The sequence below is a fragment of the Ascaphus truei genome, chromosome 6, assembly GCF_040206685.1.
Source record: "Ascaphus truei isolate aAscTru1 chromosome 6, aAscTru1.hap1, whole genome shotgun sequence".
NCBI classification, from domain to species: domain Eukaryota; kingdom Metazoa; phylum Chordata; class Amphibia; order Anura; family Ascaphidae; genus Ascaphus; species Ascaphus truei.
The window spans coordinates 22484697-22512172 of NC_134488.1; the positions used below are offsets into that span (position 1 = coordinate 22484697).

The 27476-nt window shown below is 47.2% G+C and overlaps 1 protein-coding gene and 1 long non-coding RNA gene across 3 annotated transcripts in view; one reads left to right on the forward strand and one right to left on the reverse strand.

The window, feature by feature from the left end:
- On the reverse strand, positions 1 to 25685 carry LOC142496748 (uncharacterized). Of its 2 annotated transcripts, XR_012802099.1 has the most exons (4): positions 25078 to 25685; positions 24830 to 24884; positions 4133 to 4363; positions 1 to 100 (listed from the first exon to the last, which is right to left on the reverse strand). It is a non-coding gene; the product is annotated as an uncharacterized LOC142496748 (long non-coding RNA). The 2 variants fall into 2 exon arrangements; XR_012802098.1 differs by lacking the exon at positions 4133 to 4363.
- KLHL17 (kelch like family member 17) overlaps positions 349 to 27476 on the forward strand; it is a 113145-nt gene continuing 86017 nt past the window's right edge. The window contains exon 1 of the mRNA XM_075603614.1: positions 349 to 1698. The gene's annotated coding sequence lies outside the window, so the exon portion shown is untranslated. The remainder of the gene's footprint in view (positions 1699 to 27476) is intronic.

Consider the following 27476-nt stretch of genomic DNA (forward strand, 5'->3'; position numbering starts at 1 on the left):
CTGGAGGCCGCCATGCTTTGCTTCCCTTCCAACGTGCTCAGCTCTTCCTCTCCCACAATCCAGCGCGGCCCGGGAGTGTGCTCTATGTTTCTTGAACTTGCTGTTCTTGCAAACCGAATCGGGCGGGCAGATAAAAACACAAAACATTTCGGGGGGGGATAATGAAACGTTGGAAGAATATAGGCAACTTTTTTTTTTTAGTGGGGGAAGTCCTGGCTGTGCCAAAGGGAAATCAAATGTATTAATAAAAGGTCGTAGTATAAAGTGTCTTTCGTTCTAAAATAGCAACGGTGCGGGAGGGCGCTTGACACAGTACCACCGGTATCAGCTCTGGGAGGATGTGAATGTGTTTGTATACAGTATTTACCTCTATGGACAAGTCTTTGGCTGCGCTTATAGTGCGCAACGTCGCGTCAAAACAAATGCATTGTCGCCGTCATCGGCGCTTATAGTGCACGAGACGGCGCTACCAAAAATCTGGTAGTCACTGTTATTTGATTCAGTCAGCGACGGTCTCCCCTTGTGGCCAATCAGAGAGCTTCTCCGCCCCTCTGCCCTCCCCCTTTCTGGCCTCGTAGCCGGCGACGTCGCCTAAACTTACATTACAACTATCGCAATGGCGACGGGTGACGTCATCGGTCGCGACGCTGGCGCCAGCACTATAAGCGCGGCCTAATTGAAATGACTTCCAGCGATCGCGACCGAGCAGTCGCTCCGTCGCGTCGCGCTCACTATAAGCGCACGCGACTTTCTCTTGCTTTCTGATATTAGAAATATCTACCTGTCCTTCTGTCTTAGGTCGTGTAAAATAGTCATTCCAATGCAGAGGCGTGTGTCTGTCCCGGGAGATGTGTCCGTGGGAGTCACTCTCTTTTTGGAGATGCTGGGCAGGTCTGTCTACATCAGCGGCTGACTCCCTTGTTCCCTGTATTAGGCCCGGGCCATGGAGCCTTCGCCCGCGCGGAGGCTGTGGGAAAGCGGATGCTTTCCCTGGGCATGGTCGACTAGCCGCGGGGGGGCGTTCCTAGGGGCGTGCCTATGGCGTCACGGAGCTGGTTCGCCCACACATGACCAGGATGTCGCGCCAACCTTAGTCTCTTTTAAGTACTCAGTGTCTGCCCCAGTTATTGTTATATAGAGGTGCTTTAAATTCACATCACAGCTGCTATGTATGGCTGCATTACAGATCTGCTATGCTCTTCCTATCGATCTATACCTGTCCTAATAATGTACTCCTATTGAGTTTCGTAGGGTTGCCAGGTGACCTCTCTAAAAATGATGAACACAAGGGGCAAAGAGCTCGAGAAAAACCGGGCTGCCGCCCCACGCCAGTCAGTTCCCTAGGTCAGAGCTGTATTACCTCAAATTTTTTTACTGGACAGACTGGCCAAAATACCTGGCAACCTGGCATGAGTATATGTCCCTGTTGATGACCATCACAGGTGTTGTGCATGTGAGTGCCTCACTCACTCGTTGTTACCTTGTGCAATGCCTCCGAGAAGATCAGTGTGTATTAGTGTCCCACCTGGATGTGCTGTGTCAAGTGCCCCTTGTATGGTGACACCTAGGCCGCCGGAGGAGGTATCCAAACACCGGCAGTGAGCAAACCATGCTGAATGCAGATCTGGGCTTTGGTTTCCCCCAAGCCATTTCAGAGCTGCCTTCAAGAACTTGTTCTGGTGGCCCAGTCCTGGGTGGGTGAGTACTTCACATGGTGCTAGAGGTACCCCGCTATGCAGTACCTCTGAGAGCAAATCCATTAACAGAAAAATGCCAGTATCGTATTAATGGAGTCATCTGCGCTGATCGCCATTTTTTGTATATTTTTTGCATTGTTTGTTTTTTACTTGCGTTTACAGATCTCCTCTTACACTCCCCATATATGTTTTGTTTTTTTTTTGTTTTTTTAAATCTGTTGCTTTGTTCAGGAGATATGTATTTGAAATATTAAGTATCCGGGAGGGTAAAATGGAGTCGAGCCCAATGCAGTCTATAGGTTACCAAGGAAGGCAGGGAAAAAAAATCACAATTTTCTTTCTAACACTAGAAAACAAAAAAGAGCAGGACAGGCACAAGATACTAATATATTAGGCGCCTGAGGGGGGGTATTGCTGCAGTAATATATTTCTCACTACCACAATAATGTATTATTCCTTCATGCTTTTCCCTTACAGAGAAGTATCCATAAAAGTGAGATGTCTCCAGTTCTTAGGCTGTGATTATAGTCTGTGCGATAGCGCGTCCGCCTTTTGAAAAGACACAAAAATTGGCCTTTCCAGCGACGGCCGCGTCACGTGAGCGGTTCAGCCAATCACGGCGAACCAGCTTCGTGACGTCATAGCCACGCCTCCCCATCGCCTGAATCACTATGTCCAGAAAATCACTTGAGCGACGGGCGCGCGCGACACTCAAGCACGCAGTATAATCTCAGCCTGATACGGATAGGTGCCCAATAGAGATGAGCAAATGTTATTTATAAAATGTTTTACCAGGGAGTAATACATTGAGTTACCGCTCGTTTTCCTGGGCACATACTTATAATGACAATACATCGTTAGATGTTATGTTTACAGACATTGCATGGACAGTTAGAGATAATATATGATTATGAGCGTATGTAACAGTTGCAGACGGGATTAAAATGTGAGACAGCTGAGTCTTGAAATAATTTAGACTACAGGCGGCTTTGAGAATCTCTGGAAGAGCGTTCCAGTTGTGAGGTGCACGGTGAGGCCTTGTCCAGGGTGAGAACGAGTGCGCGTTCAAAATAATTAAAGTCAGTGGTAGCGTCCATACTGCGTGCGTGCACGTGAGCATGGGGAGGCGCGATGCGTGCAGAGACTAAACAATTTGTCTTTGTTACGCTTGCCCTGGTCATGTGCGAGGTTCAGGAAATGACGGGCACGCCCCCCTACCCTACGCGCGCAACAAGCAGGCCAGGAATCGCTCTGGCAAAATGAGGGCCTGACGTCACAGCGCTCGAGCACCAGCGCGCTCGCTCTCGCCTGAGACAAGGCCTAAGAGAAGGAGGAGCGGACGGATCCCTTGATGAATCTTGGGGCCGTGAACTGTCTTTTGGAGTCAGATCTCGGGTGACACGTGCTGCGTGTGGTTGGGGGTGAGGAGCTTGTTCAGTTTGTTGGACGTGTCAACATTCCAGCCGCAAATTTTATGCTACGTTTTGATTAAATTAAATTTGCGGCTGAATATTCACCCCCGAATTTAGTACATAAACATTTGCGCAAACGTGTCTGAACCCGCCATGCTCTTTGCTTCGCCTCCTTTTCCCCCCCGAATTCCATGAAGTTCCAGCTGTTTCTGTCCGCAATTTAAAAAAAAAAAAAAGAAGCAAATTTGCGATCGAAGATTGAGCCGTGAATATTCACGCCTACGAAGAAATGTCACATTCGTGGCACAGTCTACGGCTGGGCGAAACATGTGCACATCTCTTGTACCAAATATAACCTAAACACTGGCCCTGAATGTATACAGGCATACCCCGGTTTAAGGACACTCACTTTAAGTATACTCGCGAGTAAGGACAGATCGCCCAATAGGCAAACGGCAGCTCGCGCATGCGCCTGTCAGCACGTCCTGAACAGCAACACCGGCTCCCTACCTGTACCGAAGCTGTGCGCAAGCGGGGAGACTATAGAGCCTGTTACACATGCGTTATTTACATCAGTTATGCGCGTATATGAGGATTGCAGTACAGTACATGCATCGATAAGTGGGAAAAGGTAGTGCTTCACTTTAAGCACATTTTCCCTTTGCATACATGCTCCGGTCCCATTGCGTACGTTAATGCGGGGTATGCCTGTATCTACGTGTGTGTGTGTCTGTTTTGGGCCCCCATGGAATTAACTTTAAAGCTATTTCCCTGTGCTGAGGATGATTTCTGTCCCACTTAGATTGTTAGCTCTGCGGGGCAGGGACTCCTTTTCCTAATGATTACGTTTATGTCTGTAGCGCTTATTCCCATTGTGTCCCATATAATGTGTTATGTTATTTTGTCACGTGTATTTGTGCTATACAAATAAACATATACATACATTTATTTAATGAAGCTCAACTCTTCTCCAGTACTGGGAAGATGCTTCATAGTGAATAGAGGGCTTGAAACTATCCTTACCTTTTCAGTGCCAGAGGGTAGTTGCAACCCCGGCATCCCCGTGTCACTCTCCGGAGCAATCGCGTGATACGTTTTCCGTTGCAGCCTCCTCCCCCCTTTCAGTTTGGCGCGATGGAGCGGTAACCACGTACAGCCACTTTAAAATGAGTACATGCCAATGACGTACGGTGTATCTCATAAGGGCCCCTGGGGTGGCACGTCTGAAGACGTACGCTGTTCGTCATTTGGGCACTGAAGAGTTAAAGTGATCAGCATTATGATTCAGCCCTGATCGTTCTGGCCTGGCTGCTGAATCTTTATTCAGTTGCAATTAAAACTTAATTACCATTCATGAAGCTACTTTGCATGAATTGCTTTGTTGTCATTAGCAGTAGCATCAAGCCATTTAGAAAGTGGTTAGGTGGAGCGATAGGTGTATTAATTCTTGGGGTGGGGGGGCTGATAATATATAGATAATATATAATACTGTATGTATTAATTTGTGATGCAAACCATTAGCATTTTTCTCCTCAAACCACTGCATCTGAGCTGCTGCTGTCCTTTACTAAAATAAACTTGCATCATATGAGTCAAACTTCAAAAAAATTGCAGTTGACGCAGATGTTACAGGACGTTCTAGAAAATTATAGGCTACATGGCATTTTAAGTGGCACATACTGTATACACGACCTTCCTGGAGCATCTGAACTGACTCATACAGAATGTTCTCTGGCAGGTCCCTCGTGAATATAACAGAAGACAAAAAGCCTCAGTGCTACATCCAATATGACCAATTATACAGTGAAATACTTATCTATTTCTAGTCATAAGTGAGGGTCATTTAGTTCAATTCTTTGGCCAAAGCATTATAAGCTTGCAAACCGTGCCACGGTATCCCCTCCTTTGCAAGTCCTAACACTACTGCACCCGTGAAAGGCTCCCCTAACCTCTCTAATGGAGGGAGAACTGTCTTAAAGCTGCAGACCAAGCAATATCCTACATGTGTGGGTTTTTTTTTTTTTAAATAAATCAGTTGTGTACTATGAGAAAATACTTGTAGCATTTTTTTAAACAACTCTGAATGACATTTTTAATGTATTATAATGTAACAAGCATTGTTTGTTTCTATAGCAACCATTTACAAAGTCCCATCCCCTTCCTCTTCTGAAACGGGCTCTGGCACACCCCTTTTCGAGCTCTGCCCTGTCTCTAGCAGTGCACCAATTGTATCTAGTGCCTGCCTGGTCACATGATCTTCCCCACAGAACTTTGCCTCTTTGGTCCTCTTCTGCTGCACTGACAGACATTTAGTGAACCCCCGAGCCGAATCTTCGCAGATCGATCACAGGAGAACGGATCGATGGGCAACTTAGCTTATTACTTATCACTGTGTGGATTGTATTGATGCACATATTAAAGGTTTTTGTTTTTTTAACAACAGCTTGGACTGCTGCATTAACAGACTAGTTATTCGCAGGTGCTGAACAGGAATTGCAATTTAAAAGGTGGCATGAATGAGCTTGAAACCTGAGAAGAGGGGTAACAAACCACCAAATTGTCTACCAATAGAAATTTACAAACACAGCCCCTGTAACTGTAAGCTCAGAACCCAAAACCCACCACACCATATATATTAGTGTTAATAGGAGTCCTGTCATGGAACAGGAATACCCCTGTCTGCACTTCTGTTTCACCCCCCCCCCCTTTCCTCGCAGCCCTGCTTGCCAGCTTATTAGTGCCAGCTGTATGTGTTTGGTTCTGTACACAAACACAGTGCTTGTGTGATAAACACAGTGCCATTTCCCCTCTCCCAGCAGCTTGCTGTATTAGAGATGCAACATTATTGCTACATGTTGTAGCTCCCCCAGACACTCCTGTGAGTTGCCATAGCAGCCCCAGCCTTTCTCTCAAATGGGCTATTCTGCTTTCTCCCCCTCTGCTCTGCCCACAGATGGTCTGTCCCCAGACTATCTTACTACCCAGCATACATTGCCATTTCCTTTCCACCACACCGCTGGACGAGTGAGTACCTTGCTGTAACCCCTGTAATGGTACTGCAAGATTATCTTTTCACCTCCCTTTACTACTAAGCACACACAGAGATATTTAGACCTACACCTCTACACAAGATACTGTTTTCCCTGCTTTCTCCAAAATAAAGTAAGAAAAGAAACAGACCTTGTCGAGCTTGGAAAAGAGGGCCGAGTTGACACTATCTGAGCTAAGTCATCCTACACGTGACCCTCTGGCTTCCAGAATAAGTCCCACTGAGGATTGTGACCTCCTGTGATCTGTCAAAACACAAAAAGCCTCCTACATCCAATATGACAAATTATATAGTTAAATACTTTTGTTTTTCTTGTCATAAGTGAAGGTCGTTTAGTTACATTCGTTGGCCAAAGCATGTTAAGCTGGAAAAACCCTGCCACGGTATCACCTCCTTTTTGCAAGGCCGAAAACTACTACACCTGCAAAAACCTCCCCTAACCTCTCTATGGCTGAGATTATAGTGTGCGCTATGTGAACAACAGTCCAATTTCCTAGGAGGCCACCCGTAGTGCGCGCGACTGCGCTAATGACGCAGAGCGACCAAACTTTTTTGTCCTTTTGCGCGGCGGCCGCGTCACGTGAGCGGTTCAGCCAATGAGGCCGAACCAGCCTGGTGACGAGTCAGCCACGCCTCCCCAATTGCTGGAAGCTGAGTTTGCTCATCGCTCGCACGCCCCCACTATAATCTCAGGTTGATGGAGGGTTGTGTGAGGACAGGGGTTGTGTGAGGGCTCTAATGAAACTCCATCAGTGAATGACATGTTAACACTTTCACTCCTGGGAGCTGAATTTATGGGTTTCACGTGATCTTGATTTGTAAACTTTAGTGCGAATTATGCTAACCCACTAAAGAGAAAGATAGATGCAAATGTATTGTGGATGGGGGTCCCCTAAAGAATGATGCAGCCACAGCCGTGAGCAACTTTCTACTGCAAAATTAGACTGAAATCTTAGCGGTAACCATCGCCCTCACTAGCAAACGCTTCCTGTGTTTACAAAGCCCAGGTTACACAGTGACTGTATTTGAATCTATATATTTTTGCATTAAGAAAAAGTACACATTTAGTTTCCTCAGTAATCCCATTTAAATTCTATTATGTGTTATATGTATTATATCTTCTTTTGGCCTGCAACAGTAGACTGCAGCCAGCACCCACAAGGATGGCCACTACCTAGACCTGGTTTTCATTAAAAACTTTTCTCTCACCAATTTCTCAATTTCTCCTTTTCCTCTCTCTGACAATCACCTCATCTCATTTTCTCTATCACGCTTCTTCCCCTCTCCATCTCCATCTCGCCCTTGTTTTTGCAGACACCTGTGCTCTATTAACCTACCAGCTTTTGATTCCACTTTACGTTCCTCCCTCTACTCTCTCAGTTCTACTTCAGACCCTGACAACCTGGTCAGGAACTACAACTCTGCCTTATCCTCCTCTCTTGATCTACATGCCCCGCTTTCTCCCTGCTGTCCTTGCCCTTCTAACCCCAGACCCTGGCTAAACTCCCACACACGCATGCTGCGTTCCTCCACTCGTTCCTCTGAACGCCTCTGGAGGAAATCTCATACTCTCGCAGACTTCCTTCACTACAAATTTATGCTGTCCTGTTTCAACTCTACCCTCTCTCAGGCTAATCAAACCTACTTTTCATCACTAATCAACACGCACAAGTCTAACCCACGTCGACAATTTTTGTCTTTGACTCTCTACTCAGACCACCCTCGGCTGCCTCCTTTTCTTCCTCCATCTTACCTCAGGACTTTGCTGACTTTTTTAAGGAAAAGGTGGAATCCATACGTCAGAACATCCCATCTGTTGCCTCCTCCCATCCCACACCGCTTCCTAACTCTCCTCCTGCCTTTCTGAACTCTCTTTCTGCTATCTCGGAGGAGGATGTGTCACTGCTGATCTCCTCTTCTCCCTGTACCACCTGCCCTCTTGATCCCATTCCCTCCCATCTCCTAAAATCTCTTGCTCCTTCTATAATCCCTATGCTCACACAGATCTTTAACTCTTTCCTCTACCCTGGTACTTTTCCATCCTCCTTCAAGCATGCAACCGTGATATCATTGCTCAAAAACAGCAAGCTTGACCCTACCTGTCCTTCTAACTATCGACCTGTCTCCCTCCTGCCTTTTGCCTCCAAACTTCTTGAACGTCTTGTATTCTCTCGATTGCTACACTTTCTCAACACCTATTCTCTTCTAGACCCTCTACAATCTGGCTTCCGCACTGCTCACTCTACTGAAACAGCCCTCACTAAAATAACCGACGACCTCCATGCTGCCAAAGACAGAGGTCATTACACTCTGCTCATATTACTCGACCTCTCTGCTGCATTTGACACCGTGGACCACCCTCTTCTCCTCCACATTCTTGGTATTCGGGAAAAAAGCTCTATCCTGGATCTCCTCTTACCTCTCCCATCGTACTTTCAGTGTCTCTTTTGCTAACACCTCCTCCTCCTCTATCGATCTCTCTGTGGGGGTACCCCAGGGCTCTGTCCTGAGACCCCTTCTCTTCTCTCTTTACACACTCTCTCTAGGTGACCTAATCACATCTTTTGGGTTTAAATATCACCTCTATGCTGACTACACACAAATTTACCTTTCAACCCCTGACCTTACATCTGCTATACAGACCAAAGTTTCTGAATGTCTCTCTGGAATATCATCCTGGATGGCCCTCCGCCGACTGAAACTTAACATGGCAAAAACAGAGCTCCTTATTCTTCCTCCCAAACCTGGCCCTACTACCTCCTTCCACATTACTGTTGGAAGTACTATCATTCACCCAGTAGCCCAAGCACGCTGCCTAGTGGTCACACTCGATTCCTCTCTCAAAATTCTCCTCACATTCAAAACATTTCTAAAACTTGTCGCTTTTTCCTCCGCAATATCACAAAGATACGCCCTTTCCTCTGTTACTCATCTGCTAAAACTCTGACTCAGGCCCTCATTCTCTCCCGTCTCGATTACTGCAACCTCCTGCTGTCCGGCCTCCCTGCCTCTCACCTGTCTCCCCTACAATCTATCCTAAACGCTGCTGCCAGAATCACTCTACTCTTTCCTAAATCTGTCTCCGCGTCTCCCCTCCTGAAATCCCTCTCCTGGCTTCCGATCAAATCCCGCATCTCACACTCAATTCTCCTCCTCACTTTTAAAGCTTTACACTCCTCTGCCCCTCCTTACATCTCAGCCCTAATTTCTCGCTATGCACCATCCCGACTCTTGCGTTCTTCTCAAGGATGTCTTCTTTGTACCCCCTTTGTATCTAAAAGCCCTCTCCCGCCTTAAACCTTTCTCGCTGACTGCCCTGCACCTCTGGAATGCCCTTCCCCTCAATACCCGACTAGCATCCTCTCTATCCACCTTTAAGACCCACCTTAAGACACATTTGCTTAAAGAAGCATATGAGTAGCACTGTGGCTATTCTGAACACATGATACATAAAGCTTGGCCCCCTGCAGACGCACTTACTAGAATTCCCTCCTACTGTCTCTATACGTTTCCCTACCTACCAATTACATTGTAAGCTCCTCGGAGCAGGGACTCCTCTTCCTTAATGTTACTCTTATGTCTGAAGCACTTATTCCCATGACCTGTTATTTATATTATTTGTTATTTATATGATTACAACATGTATTACTACTGTGAAGCGCTATGTATATTTATGGCGCTATATAAATAAAGACATACAATACAATACATCCCGGCAATAGTTTATTATTAACTTTAGTAGCTTTGAGGTGTTGGTTCAACGCCTGCATTTAAAGCTGCACGTCAAGCTGTCGTTTAAAAAAAAAATGTCATTCAATATGTGCATCAATACAATCTACACACTGACAGGTGATTAGCTAAGTTGCTGATTGATCTGTTCTCCTGTAATCGATCGCTGAAATTCGCCTGGTAAATGCTAAATGCATCTTGGGTAATCTTCTGCTGCACTGACAAGCCAAAGTTCTGTGAGGGAGATCATGTGACCAGGCAGGCATTAGATTCAATTGGTTCACTGCTAGAGAGGGTAGGGCTCAAAAAAGGTGATGCCGTTTCAGAAGGGGAAGGGGCTGTGACTTTGTAAATGGTTGTTATAGGAACAAAAATGCCTGTTACATTAGAATACACTAAAAAAAGTTTTTACATGTTTTTTTAAATTAGTATTTTCTCATAGTACAGAACTGATTTATTAAAAAAACAAACAAACCTGTGTGTGTGTTAAAGACTTTGTAGGGGAAAGAAGTGACAGAACTCTAAGCAACAATTAAACACATTTTATATCTTATAACCAATAAATAAACCAGCTTTAAATAAGAAAATATAGCAGAAAAAGCATAAAGACCTTTGTCACAATATATTCTTATCGTTTATTTGTGAAGCACCAACATTTTCCACAGCGCGGTACAATGGGGGTACAAAGTTACGTATATTACATAAACTGTTACATACAGTACAGATGAGGAGAAAAAATATAGAGCGGTAGTGAGGGCCCTGCTCCTGAGAGCTTACAATCTAGGGGTAATGAGGGACAATGTTGACACAAGAAGGTGAGGTGGCTGCTCATTGTAGGATAGGGTGTGACTCAGGTTGGAATATGGCCCAGTCTGATAGCTGAAGCCATTAAGGTTTTTTTGGGGGGGGAGGAGGGGGGAGTTGGATGTTAGAGGTATGGCAAATAGGCATCCTTAAAAAAGGTGCGTTTTCAGGGAGTTTAACATCTCTGATTGCTGGTCTGATGGTGCGTGGTAGGGGATTCCAGAGAGCGCGGGGCAGCACGGGAGAAGCCTTGTAGGTGGGAGTGAGAGGCGGTGATAAGGCAGGAGAGCAGGTGGATGTCAATATGGCAATCTATATTTTGTGTACAGTATGGCAACCAAGGGATTCAAATGTTGCTTACGTCTGTGTCAAACGGTGTGGTGGCATTGGCTTAGTGTGCAAGCCCAGGTAATAAGGCCATTAGAGCAAATGATACCTAAATGAGAGCAGAGCCGTAGTGAGTGGACGTAGGTACCGACCTCCTGCATCTCTTCCCCTTTTCTTGCATGAGTGGGAAACCAGGGGTCCCTAGAGCTAATTCGCATTAATTCCAGCTCCGGGGATCCCCTGCTTCCATAGATCTATACCTGGCAAGGTAGCATTGGTATTTCCGTGTGTTTAAATCCTCTGTGTCAAGAGGGCCAAAGCTGCAACGCGTGACATGGGAGGTTTATTCCGCCATTTTTATTCCCCGGGAGGGGAAGGTATCTGCGCTGGCTTTACAGATATGTATCTTGGGGGTCTCCAGATTACCACACCTTTTAAGACCGGTTGCCGAGAGATCATAGATATCTCTGTCCATACAGGTCAACAGTAATTAAAATAATCTGTTTATATTGGCCTTAGTTGTTGCGCATGCATTGTTTCATTGGGGTGTACAGTATATGTAACGAGTGCTCGCCACAAACAGGACGGAACAGCGAGGCTGAGGCGGGGATTAATACACCAACTTGCAGCCGCGAGACTGTGTCCGGTGTGCAGGTTCGTAGTCTTGTAGCCGGGCCTGGATAGGAGAAGTAGAATTAGTGTTGATACTCGCTGTGGTCAAGGGTTGGAGATGTAGTATAGTCGAAGTGCGTAGCCGAGGTCGAGGTAGGGAGTAGGTGGGAGTCCAGGTACAAAGCCGAGGTCGAGGATAGGAGAAGTCAGGAGTCCGAGGCACGAGATACTAGGAGACAAGATAAGGTAAGAAGAATTACACAAGGCAAAGCAGGACATGACAAGCGGGGTGCTTGTGGGTAGCACTTCATCTCAGGGTAAGGACTACTATGCTCAGCCGATTTGGAGAAGGTATCGGTGAGCATATAAAGGATTGCTAGCCAATCAGATGAAAGGCACAAGGCTGAATGTAATGATTACCTCTTGATTGAAGAGCCAATCCACGATGTGTTGCACGGCTGTAGATGCTGATTGCCATCAGACCACTCGATCGTCATGGGGCAGAGTTAGTACAACAGGTGAATTAGTTGAAGAAGTTATCCTACTGTCAGTGTCAACTCGTGGTTGAGTCCTCTGCCTGACAACAAATGGACGACGCCTGCGCACGATCCTGTCAGCACAAGGCACGTCACCGGGGGTGTCACGAGGCACATCACCGGGGGTGTCACGAGACACGTCACGGAGGCGAGGCATAAGCACGATCCTTACAGTATATCAGCTGTCCTATAATATTCACACTGGGGTGTATATCAGCTGTCCTATAATATTCACACTGGGGTGTATATCAGTTGTCCTATATAATTAACACTGGGGTGTTTGGGGCGTATATCAACTGTCCTATAATATTCCCAACCTACAACTTGCAGCAGTGTCACTTGTATACCGTGTACACTGTGGCCCTCATCAGTAATTTAAGCGCAGAAATTAATAGGTCCAGACGGGATAACTTGTAGATCATTTAGCTCACCATCAAGGTTAAAAAGGGGGCTTATGACATTTGAAAGGTGTACGACGGCAAAGTTATCTATCTGGAATATTACGACACATGACATGGAATACTGGGGGAATCCTCATGGATGAGGGGAGACGTAAATTATATGCCACTTGGTTGACCTTTTCCAGCACAGATTAGGGTCCAAGAAACCTGGGTGCCAGTTTAAGTGTGGGCACCCGGAGGCATATGTTTTTGGATGATAACCACACCCTATCTCCTGGACTAAATTCCTGGATCTTGCGCCTGTGACGGTCCGCCTGGTGTTTCTGTCTAGCCGTTGCGGTCCTAAGATTCTCCTGGATCATTTTCCATGAATCCTGTAGAAGTTGAATTCTGTTATCCGCAGCGGGTACCGCAGAAGAAAATGTGGACATCGGAAGGCGGGATGGATGAAATCCATAGTTTATGAAAAAAGGCGACTCTCGGTTGGACTCGCTACGCTGACTATTGTGTGCAAATTCGGCCCAGGGAAGAAGATCCGTCCAGTCATCCTGGGTGTCCGACACGACACAACACAGGTATTGCTCCAAGGACTGATTGGTCTTCTCTGTCTGACTGTTAGTTTGGGGATGATACCCTGAAGAAAAATGTAAAGAGATGCCCATCCTTTGGGAAAAAGAATGCCAGAACCTTGAAACGAATTGAGACCCTCGATCGGAGACGATGGTCTGGGATACCCCGTGCAGGCGAAAAATCTCCCTGACAAAAATATCTGCTAACTTGGATGAGTTTGGAAGACCTTTCAAAGGACTGAAGTGTGTTTGCTTGGAAAAGCAATCGACAACAAAAATGGTGTTCATCCCCTTGGAAACAGGAAGCTCTACTATAAAGTCCGTAGACAAATGGTTCCAAGGACGATCCGGTATGGGAAGAGTCCAGGTGGTTTGCTCCGGGGATGTCTTGTTTCGAGCACATGTCGAGCATGCATTGACAAATTCTTTAATTTCCCTTTGAATGCCGGGCCACCAGAAGGTTCGTTCCACAAGATCGGTGGTTCTTCTGGTACCTGGATGTCCAGATGATTTGGAGGTATGTCCCCATTCTTGAACTTTCCTCCAGTATTGTGGTGAGGCGAAAAGGCGGCCCTCCGGGACTTCGAGACCCTCAGGGATACGAGATTGGTCTTGTAGAATGTCGTCCAGTACATCCAACCTATTGACGGAGAGAATGTACTTAGAAGGAAGAATTGTCTCTAGATGATCCTCAGACTTATCGTCAACCATGAACTGTCGTGAGAGAGCATCAGCTTTAACATTTTTGGAACCCGGTAGAAAGGAAATAATATAATTGAAGCGGGGGGAAAAAAGCGACCAGTGGGCGTGTCGAGCACCCAGGCGACGGGCACTTTCTATGTAGAGTAGATTTTTGTGATCGGTTAAGATGGTGATTGGGTTCTCCGTACCTTCCAACAGATGTCTCCACTCTTCGAGAGCAAGCTTGATAGCCAGGAGTTCCCAGTTCCCTACGTCATAATTCTGCTCAGCAGAAGAATTTTTTTTAGAAACAAAGGTGCAAGGGTGAAGCCTGGCCTGAGGTGATCTTCTTTGTGATAAGATGGCTCCGGCCCTGACATCAGATGCGTCTACCTCCAGGGTGAATGGTAGTTTGGGATCTGGATGTATGAGAATGGGAGCAGACACAAAGACACTTTTCAGGTGGTCGAAGGCTTGAATGGTGGCTGGCGGCCAAGAAGCAGGATCCGCACCTTTCTTGGTCAAGGCGGAGATGGGATCTACCGTAGAGGAGAAATTCCGAATAAACCTGCGAAAATAATTTGTGAAGCCCAAAAAACGTTGTAAGGCCTTAAGAGTAGTAGGGCGAGGGTAGTCCAGAACTGCCTTTACTTTTGCTGGATTCATGGTGAACCCAAAGTCAGAGATGACATATCCCAAAAATGCCGTAGAAGTTTGATGGAACTGGTACCAGTGGCATTTTTCCAGTTTGGCGAAAAGGTGATTTTCACGAAGGCGTAATAGTACCTGTTTGACGTGGCCGATATGTTCTTGAAGAGATTTGGAAAAAATCATTATATCATCCAGGTAGACAATAAGAAACCGATTAAGGAGATCCCTGAAGATCTCGTTGACGAAGTCTTGGAAGACGGCAGGAGCATTGCAGAGACCAAAGGGCATGACTAGGTACTCATAATGTCCGTCTTGCGTGTTGAAGGCCATTTTCCACTCGTCCCCCTGGCGAATCCTTACCAAATTGTAGGTGCCACGCAGATCTAATTTGGTGAAGATGGTAGCCCCTTGAAGGTGGTCGAAAAGTTCAAAGATCAAAGGCAAAGGATAGCGATTCTTAAGGGTAATTGTAACAGGGGACTTATCCCTGTTCAAATATGTGCCTCTAATCCAGCAGTGTGGTGGTTAACTGCTGGTAGACAATTAACCAACACTACCTGGCTGATTAGAGGTGTCAGAAAAAGCCTGCCTCTGAGACAGGAAGGGAGATTTTCCTCAGTACACAAGGGTGCTGACAAGAGGAAAGAAGTATTGAGCAGAAAGGCTCTGCTGAGATCAAGACACCCAAAGACCTATATTCCTGGACACAGGGGACCCAGGAACCTACCAGAGACTGACACGAAGAGCTACCTGCTTTAAGGTATCTCTTGAGACTTTGGGGAATAGGGTGGTAATGGGATTATCCCTCCAGCCCTGGAGAAAGGGACTGGGGAAGTAAGTTAGCCCTTAAACAGGGATAGGCGTTTGTTGTTTTCATATGTTTTTGCTGTGTTAAAAGGAACAGGCGCAATAAAGCTTTATTTTAATTTCACCTTAAAAACGGTCTCCATTGCTTACCTCTGCACACATCTCTTACATTAATCTTATTAAGACCTCTGTAGTCGATGCAGGGGTGAAGAGATCCGTCCTTTTTTTTTACAAAAAAGAATCCTGCTCCGGCTGGGGAAGAAGACTTCCGAATGAACCCTTTTTTAAGATTCTCTTGAATGTAGTCACTCATGGCTTTAGTCTCCGGGAGTGAGAGCGGACAAGACCTTCCCCTGGGAAGAACTGAACCTATTAAAAGGTCAATAGGAAAATCGAAGGGGCGATGCGGTGGTAGAACCTCTGATTGTGCCTTGTCAAAAACATCATGGAATTTGATATATACCTCGGGCAGGGAGCTTGTCTCCTCTCCAGGGGTAACCGACCCACATACCTTTTGGACGAAGAACGCACAGTTCTGCACAAAGGGCAACAGAGACGGCAATAGTCAGGGCACTCAGACAGGATCGGGAACAGCCAAAAATTTAAAAATTGAAGAAAAGGGTACCAGTGGGTGCAAAAGTAAAAAAAGGCTTTATTTTAAACAAAAATAGGTGGTAGACGACAGAAAGGTCCTTGCCGTCTCTGATATCTACCCTGCTGTCGGCGGCACCACCACGAGAGGGGGAGGAGGGGCTGTTCCCTCACCGCGGACATGCGGTCTACATTCACTGTGGAAGCAGGACCCGATAATGAGGAAGGCTTTACATTAGTGTTACGCCGGTGCTGCCCGCAGAGTACTGCGACCTGGCGTGTAAGTGCCACAATTTGATCCGCCATGGCCTGGTTTTGCTGAAGCAGATTAGAGAGAAACTGCTGTAGTTCGGTCTGGTCTGCGTCATGTGGGCTCGACATAATGTTACGCCGGTGCTGCCCGCAGACCAGACCCGTCCCCTGAGCTGAAGGGGGAAGTGGTAATACACGCACCCGCAGCAAAGGGAGCGTGTCCGGAGTGTGGTATGAAGCGTTGCCAGGCTAGGTGTAGTAAGGTAGACATTACTTGCCGGTACCGGTTGTAGAGATAGAGTGAATGATGCCTTGCCGAAGTCAGGGAGTGGAGAGTGGAGATAGGTCGTAGTCCAAGCCGTGTTAAAGGGGTTACCAGAGTGAGCGTTGTCCAAGGAGTGCCGAGATCGAGAGCCAGAGGGGGTAGTCGTACGAGCTGCGTCAGAATCTGTGAAAACACTGAGAGAATCCAGAAGTACTTCCATGCAGAGACTATGTCGAGCAAAGACTGAGAGCAGAGAGGAGCTAGATAAAGCAGGAAGGTCCAATTAGGAACGGAGGCGGGACAGGAAGAGCTACAGGGAGACACTGCAGATTGGTGCAGGCATAACAGGCCAGGTGAGTCTTGTTAGTAACCTGAGTATGCCCGTGCAGTGTGTGGGGCGGAGCCTGGGGTCCGGGGGACGGGAAGAAGAGTGTGCAGACTGAGCGTGCTCCGTAACTCGTGTACGCACGTGAACCGAGCCAGTGGATGGTGCAGGTGTGTGCAGGAAGGCGTGGGCGCGCCCGGCGCTGAGCAGAGGAATAGCCGAGGGGAGTGATCCCGCGACGGCGGCAGGGGCGGGGAGCCGTGGAGGCCGGTAAGGCAGGATTGTTTTGTGTGTCCAGGGGCTCCCTGCGGGGAGGGACTGCTCTGTGTGAGGAGCGTGGAGAACGCCGATTCCTGACAATTAGGAGGCAAAATGGTTCTTTTCTTACCTCCAGCATCCCACACCCGGGTTCCCAACAGAACTCTAATCCTCGGGGCAAGAGAGACTATCCACCTAGGAGAGTGACCACAGTGTCACTGATATCTCCAGGATAAGCAGCATATATCTCCCGACGGACTCCCCGATGAACCTCCCCCTGTTTCAGACTCAGCCATTTGGCATATGCATAGCGCACTCCGGAGCGCTTGATAGGCACACTTCATAGCTTGTGCACAGAGGGTGCTCCACTGGATAGGTTCTTTATTGGTCCAATCGATACAGGGATTATGACGTTGAAGCCATTGGAGGCCCAGGATCACTTCGACGGAAGGAGTGTGGCTCAAGTTCAGATGGATCTCCTCCCTATGATGCTCACCAGTCTATAAGTGGAAGAGGATAGTCTGCAAGGAAATGAAGGCTGTTTGTAATGACCGACCACGATGGCTTCTAATCCTAACGGGATCCTCTTGTGGACAAGCGGGATGTTGTTCCCTCAGCGAAGCCTTGGTCAATAATGTTGCCTCCTGACCCTGAATCCACAAATGCTAAGGCGGTGAGTGAAACTGGGATCAATATCCTGGTTGGTAAGGTCTTTTTGGTGATAGGGGAAGTGGAGAGTGTTCCCAATGAGACTTCCCTGGACCTCATTGGGAGCTGGCATTTCCCGACTTGTGAGGGCAAAGAAGTACTTGATGCCCGGAGTTGCCACAATACAGACAAGAGTCTGGCGTTGCGTCGGCATTACTTCTCAGAGGAAGACAATTTATTACCACCCAGTTGCATGGGTTCAGGAGTGTTGGAGTGAGAAGATTCCGGCGTACTGGGGTGGAGAGAAGACGATCTGGGAGTGAGTTGGTGACGACGGGAGTGTTCGGACCTCCTTTCTTGCAACCGTTGGTCTACGTGGATGCAGACAGCGATAAGTTCCTCAAGATCCGTTGGACGCTCTTGTGCGTCGAGTTCGTCTTTTAGTAACTCTGAAAGACCCTGCCAGAAGGCCGATGACAACGCCTCATTATTCCAACCGGTCTCAGCAGCGATGGTACGAAACTCAAGAGCATATCTGGCAACCGGACGGTTTCCCTGGGAGATATGTACGAAAAAGAGAGGAAGCAGCAGTTACCTTGCGACCAGGTGTGTCAAAGACTCTACGGAATTCCCTGGTGAATAGTCTGATTGTAACGCTTGCGCTGCCCAGAAGCAAGACAGGACCCTGGTACTGAGGTGGGGAAGTAGCAAACCACGCACCCACAGCAGCGGAAGCTTGCTTGGCAGGCGGATTGTCAAACGTAGCCGGTTCTGGGTTGAAGAGAGTGGGTTAGTTAATACTTGCCAAGGTGTTGGAATGGAGAGGTCAGAATAGTCAAAGTCCATTGGCTGTGGTCTGGGGTTGGAGAGGTTAGAATCGTGGAGGTCCGTATAGCGTGGTCTGGCTTGGAGAGGTCAGCAGAGTCGAGGGTAAGCCGGGGTCAATATCCAGAGGGGTTCCAAAGTTAAGCTGAGTCGGTACACGAAGAGTCAAACTGCAAGAAGAACACAGGACAAAGAGCAAGGCACAACAGGCACAGGAGCTCAAGGATTCAACAAGTTATGCTCAGCAAAGCAGGAAGGGAACTGCAGGGTATTTATAGCACACAGGAACCAGTAGCAAGGGAGGCGGAGCGGAGGCGTGGCCTCCGCAGAGGCAAGGATTGGCTGCAGGAGACAAGTGGGCTAAATGAATACTTGCCATGCAGCTGGAGAGCGGTGCACGTCGTCACGTGTGCGTGCTGCGCGTGAGAGAAGCGCGGCGCGTCTGAGGAGGCGGAGCTAAGCTCCGTGGCACTCTAGAAGAGCTGCGCGTGCTCTGTAAGCAGAGCGGGGTGCGCGCACGCGCTGGTGCCAGAGTGGAGGTCTGAGTGATGACAGGTAAGAGGGAACAGGTCGCTAAGGACGATTCCTTACACTGATGTCCTGAGTTAGGTCCGATCTTTGTTCCCAGATGGGGGAAGCCCAGGCCAGGGCGTCGTCAGTGAGTAGTGAAATAATATACGCCACCTTAGATCTCTGGGAAGGGAAGCGAGAAGACATGATCTCGAACTGGATGAAGCATTGGTTCAAGAACTCTCGGCATCCATGCGGATCTCCAGCATAGCGATTGGGAGTCAGGAGTCGGGGTTCATAAGTCGTGGTCACAGACATAAGGATAGGCGAGGGAGTAGAAGGACGCGAGGGAACTAGAGTAAGAAAAGGAGCTTGCGCTTGGACAGAGCGAGAGAAGGTTCTGTTGCAGCAAGTCCATACGTCGGTCGTTCTGCTCAAGATATTTCTCTATTTTAGAGAACATGTTGGTGTGCATGCTCAAGACTCGCCCCACCTCGACAGGGTCCATGTTTCTAGGGCTGAGCATATTGTCACGATGTGCTCACCACAAAAAAGGAGTGACCGCGGGCCGAGGTGGGGATGGATATAAACACCACCCACAGCCTCGTGGGCGCGTCTGGAGTGTAGGTTAGTCAAGGTAGCCGGGTCTGGGTTGGAGAGGTATGGATAATTTTGGTTTACCTTGACGTGGTATGCAGGCTTATGACGCTTTGGCCAAAGGGTTTAACTAAATAACCAAGTAAATATTATTATTATTGAAATATTCAAACCTTATACTTATTACTTTATTTGTTTTGGCAATTGGATGTAGCATTGGGCACCCCTGTCTTTTGTTGTATACATTTGCCATGCCCAGTAGCACTCTTTTTTGACATAAATATATATTCATGATGTTTCTGACTGGTAACAGTTGTAATGGAGGTAGGTGGCACCTCCCCCAGAGCTCACTTCTCCTCACCTTTTTAACTTGGGAGGTCTTTTCACTTTGCTGCCAGGAACAGGATCTACTATGGTTCTTACTCCCCATACAGAAGTAAAAGGGAAGGGTTCACATTGTAGTGTAGAACCTGCATTAATTTTGGTTACACCTTGACGTGGTATGCAGGCTTATGACACTTTGGCCAAAGGGTTTAACTAAATAACCAAGTAAATATTATTATTATTATTATTATTATTAATATTGAAGAATTCAAACTTTATACTTATTACTTTATATGTTTTGGCAATTGGATGTAGCATTGGGCACCCCTGTCTTTGGTTCTACTAAGGAACCTCCATCAGGGTGGACAATATTAGGTTTATTTTACAACACAATTATTTGGTTTTTGAGGATTCCTTTTATTTACAGATCTGGGGAACGGCCATGGGCACCATGTTCGCTTCCAGTTAGGCCAAACTTTTTATGGGTTGGTGGGAGGACACTTTTGTTTGGGCAAACAACCCATATGGTGCAAGCCTGGTGTACTATGGCCATGTCATAGACAACATTCTTATCATGTGGGATGGAGAGGAGATTGATTTATTACATTTATTTTCACATTTTCATGAATTAGGTTTCACTTTTGTTGCAGACCCTAAATCTGTTTTTATTTTTAGATCTCATCCTATCTGTAGATGAAGATTAACACATTCAAACTGATGTTCATTTTAATGCGGTCTCCTGTAACAACTACCTAAAAGCAAGTAGCAATCACTACGATAAATGGATCAATAATATCCCGTGGGTAGTTCAGTCGTTTTTAAAGAGCAACTGCTCATCAGTGGTTGACTTTGTAGCCCTTGTCAAGAAACTTCTACTAAGGTCCCGTTGCACGCGTCCGCACGGCTGGCTTGCTTGCCGGCGGCGCGTGCAACTCGCTGTAACGCGATCTGCGGTCTACAGGATGCTTTTCTCGGAGCGGGGGGGGCGTGGCCAAACGGGTCGGGGGGGGCGCGGCCATGACGTGAGGGGGCGCGGCCATGACGTGAGGGGCCGGAGCGGGAGGTGGGAGGATTGACTGGGAGGATTGACAGGGAGGGGGGGCGTGGCTTGACGCACCAAATCCAAAATGGTAGGTCTGTGTTTAAACCTGCACGATGCACTACAGGTTCCTCTGGCAGTGTCTGGGCAGGTCTTCTTCAACTCCAATTGGTACTGCAAATCCTTATGATCCTGGTGCTACCACACCTTTCCATTATTTTAAATTAGCAGTTTGGATCTTTTCTACACAGTGAAAACAAAGTTGCTGCAACACAAAGTAATACGGAGTATATGTACTCTTTTGCCACCTGTTCTAATATCCTGACAAGGAATGGTGATACCAATAATTATTAGCGTTCTCTGCTGACATCAAAATGACGGCTATTGCAACAATGCACCAATGAACTGTTGGTGATACATTATAGGACACGAGAGGGGGCAAAATAAAGTTAATGCAAAAAAGTTGGCCTGTCCCTTGATAACCTCCATTAGAGCTATATGGATTCTGCTAATTATGCAGTGTCCACTAATATTAAACTATTGATATGATACGAGAAGCCATCTGAAGTGGAGTTCAATCACATCACTTTGACGTGAGGGGCCGGAGCGGGAGGTGGGAGGATTGACTGGGAGGATTGACAGGGAGGGGGGGCGTGGCTTGAGCGGAGGGACCCGCTACTCTTCCCCCCCCTCCCTCCACGGGCTGCCACGGGCTGCAAGTAAGTAAAAAAAACACACACACGCAGGCACTCATACATACATACACACACACACACAGGCAGGCACTCACGCACACACACACACACACACACACACACACACACACACACACACACACACACTCATACACACACACACACAGACAGGCACTCACGCACTCATACACACACACACACACACACAGAGACAGGCACGCACACAGACAGGCACACACATACACACACTCATACACACACACACACAGACAGGCACTCAGGCACACACATATACAGACAGGCACTCACCTGCTTTCACTCCACACTCCTCCCCGCTCCCCGAAGCCTCTCCTCCTCCCGCAGCCTCCCCTCCCCATTGGCTCACAGCCACACCATGTGACGCGTCGAAGCTAGGAAACACCATTCTGTGGTGTCTCCTAGCGGCTGACGCGCCACAGCGTGTAGTCAGCTGTGCAGCCAGTGGGGACCGGGACCAACTCGCGAGGATTCCCCTGCTGGTGGGGAACTCGCGACATTGCCGCCCGCGCCAACGAGCGCAGCGGGTCCCAGGCCTTAGACACACAGATTGCCTCTCAGTGTCAAACTTGTTGAAGAATCATATCAAACTGCGAGGGGTATGGATAGAAAGCCCTCCTTGCTAAACATAGGGAGAGAGTCCCCAAAGGGTCCGTGGGTCCGTTCTAAAACATAGACCATCTGCTGTATCATTTAATCAAACTGCACCAATTTTTAGTACGAAATGTAATCAGCTCACCAGATTAAATCTATTCTAACCAAACATTGGAGAATTCTTGCAGGAGATCCAGTGTTAAAATATGATATATCTCATACCCTCAAAGTGGTCTTTCGTAAGGCCAAGGGTGTAAAAAATTGGATGGCACCTAGCAGACTTCCACCACTAGTTCTAATCAAGGTATATATTATCCAATACCTAGAAAGTCTAGATGCCTCACATCTGTTCTTGATGACTGAAAATACATTCCTGAATTGTAAGACCCATGAACAATTTCCTGTTGGGAGATATATATGGACTGTAGAACTAGCTACGTCATATATCTCATCACCTGTGGATGCACCCTGTATTATATAGGTCGCACCACTCGCCCCCCTGTGTTTTCGCTTTCTTGAACCCAGATGAAGTATCCTCAAGGGAGCACAAACTCTTGGTGTCCCTAAACACTTTTGCAGCAAACATCCTAAAGACGTCTCTACTCTACACATCATGGGTCTCAAACATATTCCATTCTCTATTTGGGATAAAAACCTTATGTCACCAGGAAACATTCTAGATCTTCAAACTAGACGCCCTTACACCTCATGGTTTAAATGAACAGTTGGATAATAGTACCATCACCTCCCGTTAGGTCATTCACGACCACTGACATCTAACCAAGCAATTACTTTTAGATCAGGTACATTTTCAACGCAAGTTTTCCGAGTGCAGAGATTCTAACAACACCACAATACATTAGGCTGAGGCCATTCTAGGTGCGCGTGGTGTCGCACGTGCCTGCAGCAGAGGCGATTTGTGGCCTAGGGGGATACGCGATGGGAAGGCGTGGCGGAAAGGTGGCCGTGACGTCACGGAGCTGGTTCGCCCTCATTGGCGGAACCGCTCACGTGACCCGGCCATCGCGCAACAAAATCAAATTATTATGTCGCGTGAAAAAATGGCCATGCCATCGCCCCCGCGCACCCTATGGCCTTCCTGATTGAGGCACGGCCATTTTGTTTGCGCCGCGCGAGTGATCGCGCTAAGCATGGATGCAGCCTTAGTCATCCGTCCACTTGGTCTCCGTCTGTTGACAGGATCACGGAGTGACTTATTAGTATATTTCTGCACCATATCACCCATTCAAACCCCTCTATCTGTGGGGATTATTTACCATATGGTTATACATTCTCTCCCATGAGGACATTGAATCGCCATCAGCCTAACTATTGGCACCACTGAGCTTTGGGAGTTAATCGCTCCATTCAGTTTCCAGAAAGACCAGTGCAGAGATTCCAACAAGCACTTTGAATCCCCACTTCATTAAAGCTTCGTACTAGTGTTTCAACCAACCCATGGAGCAGGTTTTGTGTGTGCCAATATAACATCCATCTTGGAAGGAGATTCCCCCAATTCTGGTGCAGAGATTCCAACAGCTCCTGTACTCCACCTCTGGAGAGCATTTTGTCCCCACAAGTTAATACCCTGCGTGTCTTTTTAACACATCAACTTTTATTATTCTGATCACTCCGGGGTGGCTTTTTGGTGAACCTATACTCCATTTTTTAACCATTGAGTGAAATAGTGTGTCACCTTTTCAATGTGTTTCAACATTTAAACTGTATAGTTAAGTGTACATAAATTCTTGTACTCACCCAAATATAATATCTTAATATACACAAATCCTTGGAGCATGCGCTTTTTTTTTTTACATGTATATACAGCAGGGCCCCGCTCATACAGCAGGTTCCGTTCCAGGCCGCCGCCGTAAAGCGGAAATCGCCGTAAAGTGGGGCCCTATTGTACTGTATTGTACCTTTGAAAACAGAGATGCAGGGCTGTAAACCGACTGTTTAGCTGACAAATTGCACCTGACAAGGAGTTGCGTACGCACTAAAACTGTTGCTTAGTGACAGCCGGATACTCAGCTGCTGAGCGCGTCATGGCGAAAATCGACAGAAAAACGGAACAAGCGCCAAACCTAATGAATATGGGTATACATTGGGAAGCGCTGTATGAGCGGAACGCGATAAAGCGGAGCGCTGTAAAGCGTGGCCCTACTGTATCTCGCACAAGAATAGAAATTCCAAAGTTTTGTTTCTACTAAGGAGCCTTTATCAGGGTGGAATTTCTATTTTTGTGCAAATATACCATTTTTTTTTTAACACTCAGCCCACAGCCATAGTAAGCGTGACGAACACAAAAAGCAGGAAGGCAATGCGCATGGCCATAGTGCACGAGAGCAACGAGGCGGACGATGTTTGGCAAGACAAAATCGTTTGATTTGGTCTCGCGACCGTCGGGTCATGTGCGCGGTTCAGCCAATGAGGGCGAACCGCTCACGTGACGTCACGGGCACGCCCCCAAACATTGAATTGGAGCTGCTCATGGTCTCGTCTCCTCCTCCAGACTCCACAGGCCAGGGATCGCCTGTGCTGCGGGCGACGTCATGCGCTCGGTTGTGCTCGCGCCTACTATGTACAAGCCCTTACCGGGATGTGCTGTGTTTTCTCCAGCCTCTTGTGTTTGGGTGAAGTCTCTCTCTCCCTATAAATATAGTTAGATGTCATTTTTTTGTTTTTGTTTTGCCAAATTATATTTTCTAATGGGTGTAACACCCCAATCCCACCCCAGCATGAGGGATAGGGTGTACAGTGAAAAGGGAGTGTTGTTATATAGTCTCTGTGGCTTTAAACAGTTTGGGACCGGAATAAAGTTATATCAGTGCTCAGCGGCTCACCTGATGGTGTTAACAGGACAGGTTTTAGGATCCTCTCAGGGCAGCTGGATCCATGCTGGCTTTGTATGAGGAGTAGGAATAATTTGTACAGGGCGCCAGGAAATCTTCAGCTGAATTCATTATAACAGAATATCTTCATATGCATGCAATTCAGGAAGAGGCACAACTCTTGTGAATAGGACAAATTTAGCATAGCAGAAATAGTTCCTCCAGCTCCTCGCACTACGGGTCACATAGAGGCTCATCCCATTTAAGAGCCTTTTGCCCTGCCTGACACAGGCCGAGATCCTTTAGTCAAGGAATAGTCAGCAGCCCACCCAGGCCTTCTTTCTTGGGAGCCCCTAATAATGGGATACTGTCCCTATGATAAAAACAAATACCCTTTACAGGTCAGGGTAACCTGGAGACCTCTCTGGCATCCCTCTGGATGGAACAGGATCTCCTGATGGGTTAATGGGGTCTTCCCTGATGTTGTTGGGGGTCCTCCCTGGGTTCTGAATGCAAAATGGTGGATACCCACCTTTATACCGAGGGGCTTGGCCAACATTCTGCCCCAGTATCTGGGCAGAATATTTGTTGCAACCTGGTCACACCATAACCATGTGACCTTTCTGGCAGTTTCTAGAATTAAAGGGTGACTAACACTGCCCTTTAAAAGGCAACGTTTTAGACACAACAGTGTAACAAACTCACTGTGTACTGAGGCCTTGTGAGGATTTAACCCCTACACTGCCTGCAGCTACCAGGGCTGACATGCAGAGACAAATAAATTCTAGCAGGGTGCTTATAGGAGTAAAAATATTATTTTTAAATGCCCATCGGTTTTTAACTTTAGAGACTTGTTAACTGACTAAGGGCCTCATGCAGAGAGCAGCGCTATTTGAAATCTCGCCATTTTCCGGAGAAAATCGCGCTAAAAACAGCTGAAAATGGCGAGCTAGGGAAAACGCGCCATTTTTTTTTTCTATTTCAAAATCTCGCCGCGTGGCTGGCGAGAAACTACATCTCGCCAGTCTGAAAAGTATCCGAATTCAGAAAGGCGCGCTCGCCATCTAGCGGCTGTTTTTGGCGCGATTTTCGTCAATTTTCTCCGCCACTAAAGTTGGCAAGAAGCAGGAGGTCGACGGCTATAGGGGAAAAAAAATGCGCGATTTTTTTTTCCCCCTTTCAGCAGCGCGCATCTCCTCATTTACAATTCTCCACATGCAGTAATGCTAAAAATAGCGGATTTCGCCCATTTCTGCATATGGAGAATAAAACTCTCCATTAAACCTACTTTTTATTCCCCTCTCCAATTTTAAAAAGCGCTGCTCTCTGCATAGGCCCCTAAATCTTTTTCTAACAAAACATCTCGTGTTGTCCAAATGTGTAACAATCTTTCGAATTGTAGAGAGGTTAAGCTGAAGCAGTGCAGTATACTAGTGTTGACGACACCGGTTTATCAATGTCTAGCTGCTAGAATAGTCCGAGATAAATACGGGTAAAAGTAGAAATGGCTTTCGAGCATAATTATTGGATTATCCTTTTTAACAGGCAAAGAGATGTTCCCCAATCTGTAGAATTTCTTGAAATCACACTTCTTACCACAATTTTTTTCAAGGTGCATCATTTACGTGCAAACGCCAGTCCTCAAGGGCCACCAACAGGTCAGGTTTTGAGGATATGCGGGCTTCAGCACAGGTGGCTCACTCGATTGAGCTACCTGTGCCTAAGCAGGGATATCCTTAAAACCTGACCTGTTGGTAGCCCCTTGAGGACTGGAGTCTACTGCTTTTAACCCGTTTTTCTGCCAGAGGGGCCAGTAAAGCATTACAAAGCATGGCGTCGCATTGCCCCCCTAATGGGGTTGCCAGGTGGCTTCTCCAAAAATACTGGACTCAACGGTGAAAGGTGCGTCAGGTCACTATGTCCAGGGAGGAAAATACCGGACACATACATGTCCAGTAATACAGCACCTCTCATTTTTTACTGGACAGCGTGTCCAAATACAGGACAGTCCAGTTCAATACCGGACACCTGGCAACCCTACCCCCTAACTATCAGGGCCTCCTTTCCTCTCTATTCCATGTTGTGCCAGCCCCTGTGTCCCAGGATGACCCTGGCTTACTCATTCTGAGGCCATTTGCCAACCAGATTGCTTGTGCGTCTCCTTGCTGTGGTTTGTCCGATAAAGGAGCCTGCAAATCGTATCCCTCTGGCACCGAGTTGGTTAATGGCTGAAGGTGGGGTTGCCTCTGGGCCTGCAGTAGGAGATGAGGTGTTATTTGAAGGTAGTATTGCCTGGAATAGGCCGCGCTTATAGTGCCGGCGACGTCAGGCTACGGTCGCTGGAATAATCACATTGAGGTGACTTCCAGCGATCGCGACCAAGCCGTCGCTCCGTCGCGCTTACTATAAGC